General features: G+C 45.2%; 1 long non-coding RNA gene across 4 annotated transcripts; it reads left to right on the top strand.

Annotated features, from left to right (window-relative positions):
- The first annotated feature begins 4,025 nt into the window (after positions 1–4,025).
- LOC143558806 (uncharacterized) lies at positions 4,026–15,629 on the top strand. 4 transcript variants are annotated; one of them, XR_013139812.1, is made up of 4 exons: positions 4,026–4,326; positions 4,361–4,900; positions 14,941–14,995; positions 15,442–15,629. It is a non-coding gene; the product is annotated as an uncharacterized LOC143558806 (long non-coding RNA). The 4 variants fall into 4 exon arrangements; XR_013139810.1 differs by lacking the exon at positions 15,442–15,629 and having other exon boundaries at positions 14,941–15,160; XR_013139813.1 differs by lacking the exon at positions 15,442–15,629 and having other exon boundaries at positions 4,026–4,393; positions 4,428–4,900; positions 14,941–15,160.
- The last annotated feature ends 281 nt before the right edge of the window (positions 15,630–15,910 follow it).

Raw genomic sequence — 15,910 nt, 5'->3', positions numbered from 1 at the left:
TCCATTCAGTGTCTGAGCCTGTTTGATGGTAGTAGGTGATTCCATTTTGATAATGGCTTCGACCTTTTCAGGGTTCGCTCTGAAGCCATCTTTAGTGACGATGACCCCCAAGAACTTCCCTTCTTCCATTCCAAAGGCACACTTACTCGGGTTGAGCTTCATGTTTATCTTCCTGAGCGTGTTGAAAGTTTCTTCGATGTCTTTCAACATCGCTTCTGGGTCAGGGCTTTTGATGACCAAGTCATCCATGTAGACTTCCAAGTTCCTCCCAATTTGGGTATGAAACTGGTTGTCCATCAGGCGTTGGTATGTGGACCCGGCATTCTTAAGTCCGAATGGCATCATTTGGTAACAAAATGTGCCATCGGGCGTCCGAAAAGCGGTTTTGTCCTGATCATCAACGGCCATGTGGATCTGATGGTACCCCTTATACGCGTCCAGGAAGCATTTAAGGCGGAATGGTGCCAACGAGTCCACCTTAAGATCAATTTCAGGTAACGGATAACAATCTTTGGGGCATGCTTTGTTCAAGTCTTTGAAATCTATGCACATGCGCCATTGTTTGTTATTCTTCGGTACCATAACGGGATTTGCAACCCAAGTTTGATATCTACTAACGCGTACGATGCCTGCGTCAAGGAGTTCCTTGACTTGGGTTCTACATGCGTTAGTTTGTTCTGGCCCCATTACTCTGCGCTTTTGTACGATCGGCGTAACAGCCGGATCGCATTTGAGCTTATGCTCTGCCTTACTTCGGGGTACACCAGTCATGTCAGCTGGTGTCCACGCGAAGATGTCGGCGTTCTTTTGTAATAAGCGCTTGAGTAAGGTGCGTGTGGGATCAACAATTGTTGGGCCAATGGTGACGGCCTGGTCCGGGTACTTGCCGTTGAAGGCCCATCTTTCTGGTTCGGGGATGGTTGGTTTAGCCATCTTTGGTTTGGGTTTAGATGAGATAGATGCGATGCATACCTGGGGAATGCCGGTGATCATCGCTACACCCTCAGCTGTTGGCCATCCCATCATGCCGTGGACTGAGGATACCACGGCGTTGAATCTTGCCATCCCGTCTCTCCCGAAGAGAATGTCGTATGTGTGGTGTGGCTTCCTCATCACGACAAAGTCCACATCTTCTGTGCGGGAGTGTTTCCCATCTGTAAGAGTGACGGGGAAAGATAGGATACCCAGGGGGGTGTTTGTGCTGCCATCAAACCCTTCCATCGAGGCGCAGATCGTTTCCAGGCGTTCCTTGTCTTCGTCATCTAGCTTGTCGAAGAACTGCCTGTACATCACCGTTGACGAGGCGCCGTTGTCAGCAAGAGTGCGAGAAGTGATGTAGTGCCCCAGCTGGCTTTTGATGACGATAGGGCCTTCTTTGCTGGGTCCTCCTGGCACTCGCGGGAAGCGCACCTCAGCTTCCTTCCACGCACATGGTTCTGGCGTTCGCCTTTTTCTTCCTCTGATGTTACCATGAACCATGTTGATGCTGATGTCAACGGGCTTTCGTCCGTTGCCTCGGTACCGGTTGTCGTTCCGTCCTCCCTTCTTGATTGATGCCACCAGGTGTGCCAGTCTTCCATCCTTGACGAATGCTTCAACAATATCCTTCAAGGATGTACACTCTTCCGTACCATGACCTTTTGTCCCGTGGAAGTCACAGGATTTGCTCTGATCCGCATTAGGTCGGTGCCGGATCACTGGAGCTTTTGGCCACGGTAGCTTTTCAGTGGCAAATATCTCTGTGACGCTTTTGGTGAGTGGCGTCCACCGGTGCTTTTGGCTTGAAGGGTGTGTGTGATTTCTTCCGCCAACAAGAGGGTGAGAGCTGGATGAGGTGTCAAAGTTTACCCTTGACTGCCAGATACCTAGCTTCCTCTTTTTGTTCTGCCGGGCGATCCGGACATTGTTCTCTCTTGTCCTCTGCGTGTAGAGGTGTGTACTCTGGGGAAGATCCCTTCCCAGTTGCTTCTCCGTCTCGGCAAAGCGCTTGGCCGCCGTCATGATGGCATCCCATGTTGATGGCATGCCATCCTTACCCGTCAATGTGCGGATAAGCTCCGGGTATTCGGCGCCTTGGATGAAAGCGGCGCGAACAAGATCTTCACTTACGTTGCCGAGACTTAGCTTTTTGGAGTTGAAGCGGGTGATGAAGTCTAATAAAGATTCATCCTCCTCTCTAACGCAGTTGAGGATCGTCCACTGTTCTTCAGTATATTTCCTCTGTTGGCTGAAGTGCTGGCTGAACTTGTTCTGAAAGTCCGCCCAGCCATATATGTGGTGGACCGGTAAACGATCGAACCATGCCCTGGCCGCTCCAACCAGAGTCATCTGGAACATATAACACCACGTGGGTTCCGTCCATTTACTGACGGTTGCCCCCGCAATGAATCTGTTCAAGTGGTCGTCTGGGTCGGATAGACCATCATAAGTGCCAATGTTGGACATTTGCTTGGCACTTCTCGGGGCGATTGCTTCCGCAATGTCCCTTGCGAACTTTGACTTTCCTGCATTTGTAGCAGTTGGCCTAAAGGTTTTTGAGAAGTCACGCGGGTTTCTCTCCGCATTTGTTGGTTTAAAAGCTTCCCCAAAATTCCTTTTTGGCTGGAAGTCCGTTTCCTTACGCTTCCCTTTCGCCTTATGGCGAGGGTTTGCGTCGGTATCGGATTCTTCTCTCTCCTCGTCTGAGTACTCGCACTCGCTGTTCATATTGAGCTGTTGGCGAGTACTGCCGAATTCGTCAGCCTGTTGAACTGAACGCAAGCGTTCATCCAATTCAGCTTGGAACTCTCTTTGACGTGCTTCGGCCCACGCCTTCACTTGATCTAGTGTTTGGCGAGGGGCCCTCGTTCGTTTTTCCAACTGGGCATCAGTGAACCCCAGTGGAATATTTACTGCACTTGCCCCGGCTTGGGTAGTCGGGGTAGTGTTCGTAAGATTTGTATAACCGCCGGTGTTCCCCCCAGTTGCTGGGGTTGTGGTTACCGGGGTTTCTTGGTCGGTTACTGGCCTTGGGACAGGAGTAACGTTAACCATTTCTTCAGAAATTTTGAAAAAACTAAATTAGTTCTAGCTTTCTCCCACGGATGGCGCCAATGAAGAAACACTAAGTGAACCCACGGGCAGATTATAGATAATCTGGGGGTTAAGTAATGATTCTCACGCCGGAGGGTGGTCACAAGGAGGAACCCCCCCCCCCCCTTCTCAGTGACGAGCTTACGGTGTCTGTTTTGCAGGTCCCCTGAAGAACAACCTTCTCTGCTGGACCTCATCCTCGTGGGAAACATTACTTAACCCCCAGATTATCTATAATCTGCCCGTGGGTTCACTTAGTGTTTCTTCACCGGTGATAGGGAGTAGACCCTCTGCCAGTGGCATTGTGTGGGCCCATTAAGTACGACCCCATGACATAATGGCATAGTTTTCAGTTGTGTTTGCAACACATACAGGATTGACCTTTAAGTGTATGCAAATTGAACTTGAACTGATTGTTAAAGAATTTCTTGAAGCAGGAGTCGGTTGCCATTATTGTAACTAGATCCAGAGCTGGTAAGGGGTTGATTTTACTTGTAATAATAACATAATAATACAATAATAGGTTTTTTATGAACATTACGTGTTCTTATCATTTAACTAGCTAAATGAACAAATTTTATGTTTATGTACGTTCGCTTATTAAAGAAATGAACATAAATGAGACTCCTATAGAATTTAAAAGAGCTCGAGCTCGAGGTTGAAAATAATTATAATTATATAAAAATAATCGATAAATAGTAAACGATCCGAGCTCGAGCTTGAACATCTACTCACGAGTCGAGCTCGAGCTTTTAAAATATAGCTCGAAACGAGCTTAGCTAGCTCGAAACAAGCTTAGCTCGAGCTCCGTGTAAGTTAAACGAGCCGAGCTCGAGCCTAGTCGAGCTCGGGATCGGCTCGGCGAGTTTGCACCTTTAGATGTCCTATCTATTAAATAATAATATAGTTTTAAAAAGAAACCCCTTCCACACACTGGAATATATAGCTTTAAAAAACCCACGAAATAAGTCTTCACGAAATCACAGATGGAGACAACGTGACACTTTTACGGCGACACACCAAATCTCCGGCGACGTAGCTTCTTCACATCACCAAATCTCCGGCGACAGTAACTTCTCCGGCGACACACCAAATCTCCGGCGACTTTAATACGAATTGAAATTAGGTTCAAGTGTTTAATTGTGATTGAGATTTTAGTTGAAATTAGGTTAACTGTATGATTGAGTTGTTAGGTTATTGGTTAGCACAAATAGAAACTAGGTTTAAGTGTTTAACTGCAATACGAGTTGTTAGGTTATTTGTTCTGAATTGTGATTATGCAATTGAGTCTAATTGTTCTGAATTGTGATTATGCAACTGAGTCTACTTGTTCCGAGTTGTGATTGAGTTATTAGTTGAAATTAGGTTAACAACATGATGGATCTGTTATGTTATTGTTTAGCTCGATTATTAAATCAATCGATTGTTGTTAGGTTTAATATGCTAGTAAATGATAAGGTGTTACGTTTTGTATAATATCAAAGAATTCATACTCGAATGTAATGTTTTTGAAGCGGATACGATCTATTCTCATGTAATGGCTTGTTTACTTAGTGTTTCTCAAGGTAAATATGTTATGTGTAGATACGGTCAAACAGACTGTGTAATAATTAATATGCTAGTAATGATGTTTAATTACATTTTTTTAATGGATAGTGTGGGTAAACGCAAGAGGCTATGTATAATTTCTAGCGACTTGGAAGAGACTGTTGAAGAAAATGTTGTAGTCTTGTGGATAATGAGTGACATGAAACTTAAGGTGATCATACTAGTAAAATGCAAGGTGATCAATCAGATTCTGAAGAATGTCGGTCTATAAACGGACAAGGTAACGATTTGACTGTGTAAATCTATGTACACTTTATTCTGTTGTCGTAATTCAATATTCCAAAACTGCCCTTGTACATCTCTTGCATGATGCATACATACATGCCACGTTAAAACGGAGTGCATTTATAGATATATGTGTATCTGAAGAGGTAGGTCCCAGCAGAGCCCAGTTGGACCCGCAAGACTCACCTTGAAGAGGGACGTATGCGCAAAGACCAACTGGTTCCGCAGGACCCACCATGCTCAGAGAGATGAAGACCTTACGCGCAGTACGCCAGCTGTTCCCGCGGGAAAAGCCTCCCAATGGTGAAGTACCCCGCCTGTTCCCGCAGCTGCGGATACAAGCCATCAGGGAAGGCTACCCGCACTAAGTAAGGCTACACGCACAAGGCACTAACTCTCAATAATTCAGTAATGTCACCTGAAGAAGGAATGAGCAAGGTGGGAATACTCCCGCCCAAATGAGCTAGTCCGTACGCTTCTGGAGGATCTTTTGTACTATACCTGCCAAGGTATGGACAAAATAGACAAGATCTGACCAAAGCAACCCATCACAGGGTGACAGCTCACTGACAACAGTACGAGGAGGAGCACGCTCTAGTACAAAATGTCACTATCAGCCGCTGCCTACTCGCCAACCCTCATCGTGGCACGTACATAGCCTGCAGTTGGTGGAAAAGGAATAGTACACAGCCGGCCATGTCACTATCAGCCGCTGCCTACCCACCAACCACTAGCACGGCACGTGCGTAGCCCACAGTTGGTAGAAAAGGAATATTATACAGCTGGCTGTACCTGCTTGGAAACCTACCTTCGGCTATAAATACTCCAACACCTTGGAACGGTATGATCATCTTATATCATCACATATCTTCTCTAGCTATTCCTCTTAATATACACTTATATTCAGAGCAATCTAGTCTGATTCTCACGCCGGAGGGTGGTCACAAGGAGGTACCCCCCTTCTCAGTGACGAGCTCACGGTGTCTGTTTTGCAGGTCATCAGAAGAATAACCATCTTTGCCGGACCTAACCCTCGTGGGAAACATCTACTTAACCCTAAGATTATCCGTAATCTGCCGGGGTCACTTAGTGTTTCTTCATTGGCGCCATCCGTGCATAAAAGCTAGAACTAATTCTTTTTCAGTTTTTTCAAAACCTCTGGAAAGATGGTTAAGGTTACTCCGGTACCAAGGCCAGCGAGTGACCAAGAAACTCCGGTAACCACAACCCCAGCTACTGGGGGGAACACCGGCGAATACACAATTTTTACGAACACTACCCCGGTTACCCAAGCCGGGGCAAGTGCAGTAAACAATCCTTCACTGGGATTCACCGATACCCAGTTGGAGAGACAACAGACGAGGCTCCCCCGCCAAACACTTGATTAAGTTAAAGCGTGGGTGGAAGCACGTCAGAAAGAATTCCAAGCTGAGTTGGCTGAACGTTTACGTTCACTCCAACAGGCTAATGACGAGTTCGAAAACACTCGACAACAGCTCAACATGAGCAATGAGTGCGAGTACTTGGATGATGATTGGGAGGAGTCCGACAGTGACGCAAACCCTCGTCATAGGGCGAAAGGGAAGCGCAAGGAAACGGACTTCCAACCAAGAAGGAATTTTGGAGAAACCTTCAAACCAAGGAACGCGGGGGGAAACCCACGTGACTTCTCCAAAACCTTTAGACCAACTGTTGCAAATGCGGGAACGTCCAAGTTTGCAAGGGACATTGCGGAAGCAATCGCCCCGAAGAGTGCCAAACAGATGTCCAACATCGGCACTTATGATGGTATATCCGACCCAGATGATCACTTGAACAGATTCATATCGGGGGCAACCGTCAGCAACTGGACGGAACCCACGTGGTGTTATATGTTCCAGATGACGCTGGTTGGAGCGGCCAGGGCGTGGCTTGATCGTTTACCGGTCCACCACATCTATGATTGGGCGGACTTCCAACACAAGTTCAGCCAGCACTTCAGCCAACAGAGGAAATATACTGAAGAGCAGTGGACGATCCTCAACTGCGTTAGAGAAGAGGATGAATCTTTACTAGACTTCATCACTCACTTCAATTCGAAAAAGCTGAGTCTGGGCACCATAAGCGAAGATCTTGTTCGCGCCACTTTCATCCAGGGCGCCAAATACCCAGAGCTTATCCGCACGTTGACGGGTAAAGACGGCATGCCATCTACATGGGATGCCATCATGACGGCGGCCAAGCGCTTTGCCGAAACGGAGAAGCAACTGGGTAGGGATCTTCCCCAGAGTACAAACCTCTACACGCAGAGGACTAGAGAAAACAACGTCCGGACCGCCCGGCAAAACAAAAAGTGGAAGCTAGGTATTTGGCAGTCAAGGGTAAACTTTGACACCTCTTCCAGCTCTCGCCCTCTAGTAGGCGGAAGGGATAACACGCACCCATCAAGTCGAAACCCCCGGTGGACGCCACTCACCAAAAGCGTCACGGAAATATTTGCCACCGAAAAACTCCCATGGCCAAAAGCTCCAATGGTCCGGCAGCGACATAACGCGGATCAGAGCAAATCCTGTGACTTCCACGGGACAAAGGGTCACACCACTGAAGAGTGTATATCCTTGAGGGATATTGTTGAAACATTCGTCAAGGATGGAAAACTTACACACCTTGTGGCATCAATCAAGAATGGAGGGAAGAATGATAACCGATACAAAAGCAACGGACGAAAGCCCGTTGACATCAGCATCCACATGGTTCATAGTAACGTCAGAGGAAGAAAAAGACGAACGACAGAACCATGCGCGTGGAAGGAAGCTGAGGTGCGCTTCCCGCGAGTGCCAGGAGGACCCAGCAAAGAAGGCCCTATCGTCATCAAAAGCCAGCTGGGGCACTACATCACTTCCCGCACTCTTGCTGACAACGGCGCCTCGTCAACGGTTATGTACAGGCAGTTCTTCGACAAGCTTGACGACGAAGACAAGGAACGCCTGGAAACGTCTACGCCTCGATGGAAGGGTTCGACGGCAGCACAAACACCCCCTGGGTATCCTATCTTTCCCCGTCATTCTCACAGACGGGAAACACTCCCGCACAGAAGACGTGGACTTTGTCGTAATGAGGAAGCCACACCACACATACGACATTCTTATCGGGAGAGACGGGATGGCAAGATTCAATGCCGTGGTATCTTCAGTCCACGGCATGATGGGATGGCCAACAGCTGAGGGTATAGCGATGATCACCGGTATTCCCCAGGTATGCATCGCATTTGTCTCATCAAAACCCAAACCAAAGATGGCTAAACCAACCATCACCGAACCAGAAGAATGGGCCTTCAATGGCAAATACCCTGACCAGGCTGTTACCATTGGCCCAACAGTCACTGATCCTACGCGCACCTTACTCAAACGCTTACTACAGAAAAACGCTGATATCTTCGCGTGGACACCAGCTGACATGACTGGTGTACCTCGAAGTAAGGCAGAGCATAAGCTCAAGTGTGACCCGGCTTTTACGCCAGTCATACAAAAGCGCAGAGTAATGGGGGCGGAACAAGCTAACGCGTGTAGAACCCAAGTCAAGGAACTCCTTGATGCGGGCATCGTACGCGTTAGCAGATATCAAACATGGGTTGCAAATCCCGTCATGGTACCGAAGTCTAACAAACAATGGCGCATGTGCATAGATTTCAAAGAATTAAACAAAGCATGCCCCAAAGATTGTTACCCGTTACCCGAAATTGATCTTAAGGTAGACTCGTTAGCACCGTTTCGCCTTAAATGCTTCCTTGATGCGTATAAGGGGTACCATCAAATCCACATGGCCGTTGACGATCAGGAAAAAACCGCATTTCGGACTCCCGATGGCACATTTTGTTATCAAATGATGCCATTCGGACTTAAGAATGCCGGGTCCACATACCAACGCCTGATGGACAAAGAGTTTCATGCCCAAATTGGGAGGAACTTGGAAGTCTACATGGATGACTTGGTCATCAAAAGCCCTGACCCAGAAACGATGTTGAAAGATATCGAAGAAACTTCCAACACGCTCAGAAAGATAAACATGAAGCTCAACCCGAGCAAGTGTTCCTTTGGGATGGAAGAAGGGAAGTTCTTAGGAGTCATTGTTACTAAAGATGGCTTCAGAGCGAACCCTGAAAAGGTCGAAGCCATTATCAAAATGGAATCACCTACTACCATCAAGCAAGCTCAGACACTGAATGGACGCCTAGTCGCACTTAACCGCTTTTTGGCAAACCATGCGGATAGGTCGTTCCCATTCGTGTCAACATTGAGAAACTGTTTAAAGAAAACGCACTTCCGCTGGACACCAGAAGCGGAAGCAGCTTTTCAGGATATTCGGTCACGCTTGATCGAAACGCTCACAGCACCAGAAGCGGGGGAGGAATTAATCCTATACCTTTCCGCCACAGATAGAGCAACCGGGGCCGTCCTGCTAGTAGAGCGAAAAGGCATCCAGATGCCAATCTACTATGTTAGCCGTGTCCTAACAGACGTAGAAACCCGGTACTCTACCCTGGAAAAATTAGTCTTAGCACTTGTACAGGCTTCATGCAGGCTAAGACGATATTTCCAAGGTCACCCAATCACCATTCTCACCAACTTCAAACTCGCAAACGTTCTAGGCAAACCCGAATTGTCAGGACGCCTAGCCAAATGGGCAATAGAATTGGGAGAATACGCGATAAAGTACAAGCCGAGGCCAGCCATAAAAGGCCAGGTCTTGGCCGACTTTATTGCAGAAGTCCCCGCTTCGCGGGAGAAAGAGTGCCAGGAGGAGGCTCAACCCTCTCCAGCACAGGACATCGATGATGTCTGGCGACTCTACACTGATGGAGCAGCCAGCAATGAGGGCTCAGGCGCAGGGTTGAAACTAACCAACCCAACAGGCCAAGAATACACTTACGCTATTCGACTGGATTTTCCAAGTACAAATAACGAAGCGGAGTATGAAGCATTCTTGGCCGGGCTGAGAATTGCGCGTAAGATGGGAGTGAAAAACTTGGAAGCCCACGTGGATTCCATGTTAGTAGCCAACCAAATAAACGGGACATACACGGCCGTGAACGACACAATGGCCCTGTACCTCGCGCAAGCAAAAACCCTTATGCGCGACTTTAACGATTGTAAGGTCACACACGTCAAGCGTAGCGAAAACAAATCTGCGGATGCGTTAAGCAAGCTTGCATCATTAGCCTTCACCCACTTGGGAAAGGACATCCGCATTGAACTCCTTGGAGCACCATCAGTCCCGCACAAGGAAATCTGTGTCATCCAAACCGGCACAAAAACGTGGATGACACCAATAATAAATTACCTTGCGGCGGGTATACTACCAGAGTCAAAAACACAGGCAAGAAAAATACGCTGTAAAGCACTGAACTATCAACTCATCGATGACATCCTTTACAGGCGTAATTTTCTTGGCCCACTCCTAAGATGCGTGGACAACCAAGATGCTGGCTACCTCCTAAGGGAAGTGCACGAGGGCATCTGTGGAGTACACGCAGGTCCACGCGCTGTCGTAGCTAAGCTAAATAACGCGGGATACTTTTGGCCGGGGATGCATACGGATGCACTGGCATACATCGGAAAGTGTAGGTCTTGCCAACTCTACGCACCCAACACGCATCGCCCGAAGAATGAACTTGTTCCAGTCACCTCTTCATGGCCATTTCAGAAGTGGGCCATCGATGTGACAGGCCCATTTCCCACAGCAGCAGGGAACGTTCAGTTTCTAGTGGTAGCCATCGACTACTTCACCAAGTGGATAGAAGCAAAACCCTTAGCCCAAACAACCGCAAAACATATCAAAAAATTTATTTGGGAATTTATAATTTGTCGTTTTGGACTTCCCCAGAATTTGGTGAGCGATAACGGCACCAACTTTGCTGACAAGAAGCTACAAAAGTGGCTGGAAGAACTTCAAATCACCCACACCTTTACCTCAGTGGCGCACCCGCAGGGTAATGGTGAGGTGGAAAGAGCAAATAAGAGCATCGTCGACGGCATAAAGAAAAGACTCTTGGAACACAGATCCGGCTGGGTGGACGAAGTTCCACACGTCCTTTGGGCAAACAGAACGCTGAAAAAGGCCAGTACGGGAGAAACCCTGTTCAGCCTCACTTATGGCACTGAAGCCATGGTCCCGGTCGAAATTGGTTTACCCTCACCAAGGGTCTTGATTCAGCCAGAAGACAATGATGCGGAAAGACGGTTAGACCTTATGCTAACCGAAGAACGCAGAGACTTAGCCGCAGCGCGTGAAGAGAACTACAAGCGACAAATGCAAAAGTACTACAACACGTGGGTAAAACTCTGCAACTTCAATGTCGGAGACTACATACTGCGTAACAACGGGGCTTCGAACCAAGAACGCCTAGGAAAGCTGGCCCCGGTCTGGGAAGGGCCATACATTATCAAAGAAGTTTTGGGAAAGGGCGCATACCGGCTCGAAAGGCTCGATGGCACCCCCATCCCAAGAACATGGAATGGAGCTCAATTACGCAAATGTTACATGTAGATCAATTCCAAACTTATAAAGAAAAGGCCTAGAGCCACTTCTGATGGAAATGATTCTCCTTTATCACATTGTGTTGATAGCCGTACTTTTATACTTATTCAAAACACTGATATGCCGGTATTCACCGCATAAATAAGTGGGGAAGTAAGTCGTTGCGTGTGGAAGGCGGCAAAACCCGCATAAACACAAGAAACGGCAAAAATTTCTAAGGAAAAGATGAGAAAAACCTTCACGCAGGTCAGTTATAGGTAAAGTTTGGTCATCCCACTAAATGAAAGTGACGGTCCTACCCGCACAATCATGATAGAGGAAACTGAACATCAACCTATTGACAACCGAGCGTCGAAAGGTTAACTTATTTAAAACACTTAGAAAATTTCTAAGGAAAAGATGAGGAAACCTTCACGCAGGTCAGATATAGGTAAAGTTTAGCCATCCTACTAAGTGAAAGTGACGGTCTTACCCGCACAATCACGAAAGAGAAAGCAAAACTTTAACCTATCATCTGCCACGTTGTAAGGTTAACTTATCCAAACTACTCAAGAAATTGCTAAGTTAAACTAAAATATGCGTGAAACAAAGATTCAAAAATAAGATGGAATATACCCCCTTACCTTGGTAACCAAGAAACCGTAAGACAAGTGCGGGTACAGTGTCAAGGCGAAACCCTTCACATACTTAGCACCTGCAGGGAATTGAAGCCAAGAATACCTTGGTAACCAAGAAACCGTAAGACAAGTGCGGGTACAGTGTCAAGGCGAAACCCTTCACATACTTAGCACCTGCAGGGAATTAAAACCAAGAATACCTTGGAAGTCAAGTAACTATAAGACGAGTGCGGGTACAGTGTCAAGGCGAAACCCTTCACATACTTAGCACTTGCAGGGAATTAAAACCAAGAGGGATCTTCTAGGCCATGCTTGTGGAAAGGGAAATAACATCCCCGCATAGCGGGAACGTTGAGAACTAGATTGTTTGAAGCTCCAAGATGGAATTGGTTGTTTAACACAATTGATCACTATGTCTAAAACTACCAAAACCTCGTGGAGAATCTACACAAGTGATACTCAACGCTCCTGACTTGCGAGGAAGTTACACACCTACCCGCATCATACCCAAAGATCAAGCAGAAAAGTCGGGAATTTCTGCACGTGACATTAGGGAAACCGCGGGAAGAATCCCCACGGAAAACCTTAAAACTAAAAACCCTTTTCAAAACCCCTTGCTTAAGTCCAAAAGTTCACCTCACTTATTAACAATTCATGAGAAGAACATTGGACTGAGGGGACTTGAAGAGGTAGGTCCCAGCAGAGGCCAGTTGGACCCGCAAGACTCACCTTGAAGAGGGACGTCTGCGCAAAGACCAACTGGTTCCGCAGGACCCACCATGCTCAGAGAGATGAAGACCTTACGCGCAGTACGCCAGCTGTTCCCGCAGGAAAAGCCTCCCAATGGTGAAGTACCCCGCCTGTTCCCGCAGCTGCGGATACAAGCCATCAGGGAAGGCTACCCGCACTAAGTAAGGCTACACGCACAAGGCACTAACTCTCAATAATTCAGTAATGTCACCTGAAGAAGGAATGAGCAAGGCGGGAATACTCCCGCCCAAATGAGCCAGTCCGTACGCTTCTGGAGGATCTTTTGTACTATACCTGCCAAGGTATGGACAAAATAGACAAGATCTGACCAAAGCAACCCATCACAGGGTGACAGCTCACTGACAACAGTACGAGGAGGAGCACGCTCTAGTACAAAATGTCACTATCAGCCGCTGCCTACTCGCCAACCCTCATCGTGGCACGTACATAGCCTGCAGTTGGTGGAAAAGGAATAGTACACAGCCGGCCATGTCACTATCAGCCGCTGCCTACCCACCAACCACCAGCACGGCACGTGCGTAGCCCACAGTTGGTAGAAAAGGAATATTATACAACTGGCTGTACCTGCTTGGAAACCTACCTTCGGCTATAAATACTCCAACACCTTGGAACGGTATGATCATCTTATATCATCACATATCTTCTCTAGCTATTCCTCTTAATATACACTTATATTCAGAGCAATCTAGTCTGATTCTCACGCCGGAGGGTGGTCACAAGGAGGTACCCCCCCCCCCTTCTCAGTGACGCTCACGGTGTCTGTTTTGCAGGTCATCAGAAGAATAACCATCTTTGCCGGACCTAACCCTCGTGGGAAACATCTACTTAACCCTAAGATTATCCGTAATCTGCCGGGGTCACTTAGTGTTTCTTCAGTATCCATACGATGTTTTGTTTTATGTATCATGTGTAACTTAGTTTAAAATTTTGATTAGAAATTAAGCTTCAGGTTATTGAAATTTGGTTTTGAGTATGAGCAGATATATGCTCTAATTCATTATTCCCAAACCGCCCCTGCACATGTACACTGGTTATAATAATGTTTATTTAGGTGTAGTTAGGTATTGATTGTTAACTAGTTAATATTCTTTGACCAATATTAGTTTTCTTATGTTAATAGTTAAATATATATATATCTTGCATATTCGTGGTTTTTATTAAATGATACTGTGATCTTGCTTGGTATTTGGTAGATGAATACTACAGGGGCTAGTTGGTTATTGCAATATAAGGTTTATGTAGTCAACAAATTTGGAATTCAAATGCTTTACTGGTAATCGAAGGTGCAGTCAAATCAATTTTTATTGAGCACTGCATGTTTATCTTTTAGAGAATGCATAAGGCATAACAAAGAAAACTATCTGATACTTATCTTTTGATGTTGGCTATTTTATGTACCTGCTAAAATTTTCCTATTCACAATAAAAACCAACACATTAACCCATGTGTGTTCACCATATGTGGGTAATAATCGGTCAACAAAAAGCCGCTAATGGGTTGTGTATGCTAAACGTGAATTATTATGATGTTATAGAGATACAAACAACTTAACTTGACCCATGTTTTTTCACCATTGGTATTCTAGCATTTCGGTGATCACTGTATCTTGAACTGCCTTTGTAATCTGGTATACAGGTACAACGTCCAATTATTGATATGTGGTTTTATCATATTTTTTATTAATTAAAACTTGTTTAGGTGCTCCTAAAAATGTCAGAGGTTAACGAGCTGATCTGAGCCCTAGCTCAACTCGCAAACTGGCTCAAGCTCGATAAGTGAACCTTGGGCTCGGGCTCGTTTATTAACATTATAAATTACTAGTTTGAAGATATAAAAGTGATTAGTTTAATAACTTAGGAAAACCATCAATTTATTAACATTATGTGTGCTTCAGTATTTTCAGAATTACTCACCTTTATTATTTTGTATTTAGGCTTCATTATAGTTTGATCAACTAATGAATGTTGTCAATGTTATGTTGAACATTATTCAAGAACATATATCCAATGCAAACTTGTCTTCAGTTCTTAGCGATATGAACATAAAGGTACTCACATTCATAAACTATTGTTTATTCTTTTTATGGTTACATATCTATGTGTTAACACTTTTTCTCATTTATATGTTTTAGGTACCGAGTACAATTTCTTCGGTTAACCAAGTATCATCTTCACGAAATAATAATGGTAATTTGTTTTATGCAATTTGTATGTAACTCGAGGTGCAAATCCTAACCGGTTAACCGAACCGAAACCGGTTAATAGCCGGTGTTGGAGAAACCGGTTACTTTCCAATTGTAATTAATGATTAGGAACCGGTTAGGGATTTTCACATAGGAACCATTTAAACGAAACCGGTTAACGAACATATATATATATATATACACACACACAAATATATAATAAAAATGTTTGGCTCGTTAGCCGGCTCAAGCTCGACAATGAAACTTGGGCTCGTTTATAGAACGAGCTTATTTTTAGGCTCGGGCTAGTTTAGCTTTTTCACAAGCTCGCAAGCGTTTAGATGGTTGATTTTAATAGGTTATTATCGATTTTAGATTAATAATTAAGCAGGCTACACAAGTTGGTGTCCATATTATTTACATATTGAAAAGTTTTTATTTTCTTATTAGGCACCTTGCATGAAGTTTGAAGATGGTGAAAGAGATTAACAAGTGTGGTGAACCTTTTAGTTTTTATTCAAATATTTGTTATTTTTCTTTTTATATGATTGATATTTGACTTGACTTAGAGTTATTAGACATATAATATGCATATGGAATGCAATTGGCGTGTGTTTAGAATGCGATTGAACTTTTAGTTGTGGTAAAGATATTATAATTTTTATATTTGACGGTTTTATATTTATTTTATGTTGGTACACGGATAAAAATGCCACTGAAAGTCCAAAATGTTTTTAATGGCATAAGGAAAAAAATGTCACTGAAAGTCCAAAATGTTTTTAATGGCATACAGAAAAAAATGTCACTAAAGCCCAAAAATGTTTTAGTGGCATCCGGAAAAAAATGCCACTGAAAGTCCAAAATGCTTTTAATGGCATACGGAAAAAAATGCCACTAAAAATACAAAATATTTTCAATG

The sequence above is a fragment of the Bidens hawaiensis genome, unplaced genomic scaffold (assembly GCF_021521415.1).
Source record: "Bidens hawaiensis isolate Kalapana, Puna unplaced genomic scaffold, B.hawaiensis_p1.1 tig00019660_1, whole genome shotgun sequence".
In the NCBI taxonomy this organism is placed as follows: Eukaryota; Viridiplantae; Streptophyta; class Magnoliopsida; order Asterales; family Asteraceae; genus Bidens; species Bidens hawaiensis.
Note: the sequence above shows the minus strand (reverse complement) of the source record. Positions and strands in the feature narration are given on the sequence as shown.